Consider the following 294-nt stretch of genomic DNA (forward strand, 5'->3'; position numbering starts at 1 on the left):
TGCCATGGAAACAGGAAAGCTGATTCTAGAATTTAAATAGAAAAATAAAAAAATAGAACATAACAGATAATTTTGAAAAAGAAAAGGAAAGTTGGGGGATGCATGGCACCTGCAAATAAGGCATGTTTTAATGCTGTAGTAACCAGGACAACAGGATCATTGAAGAAAAACTAAATGTATAGATTATTGAAAAGGATAGAGGTAGAGAGAGAGAGAGAGAGAAGGAGAGAGAGAGAAGGGGAGAGAGAGAGAGAGAGAGAGAGAGAGAGAGAGAGAGAGAGAGAGAGAGAGAGA

Source organism: Mus caroli, chromosome 3 (genome assembly GCF_900094665.2).
Source record: "Mus caroli chromosome 3, CAROLI_EIJ_v1.1, whole genome shotgun sequence".
NCBI classification, from domain to species: Eukaryota; Metazoa; Chordata; class Mammalia; order Rodentia; family Muridae; genus Mus; species Mus caroli.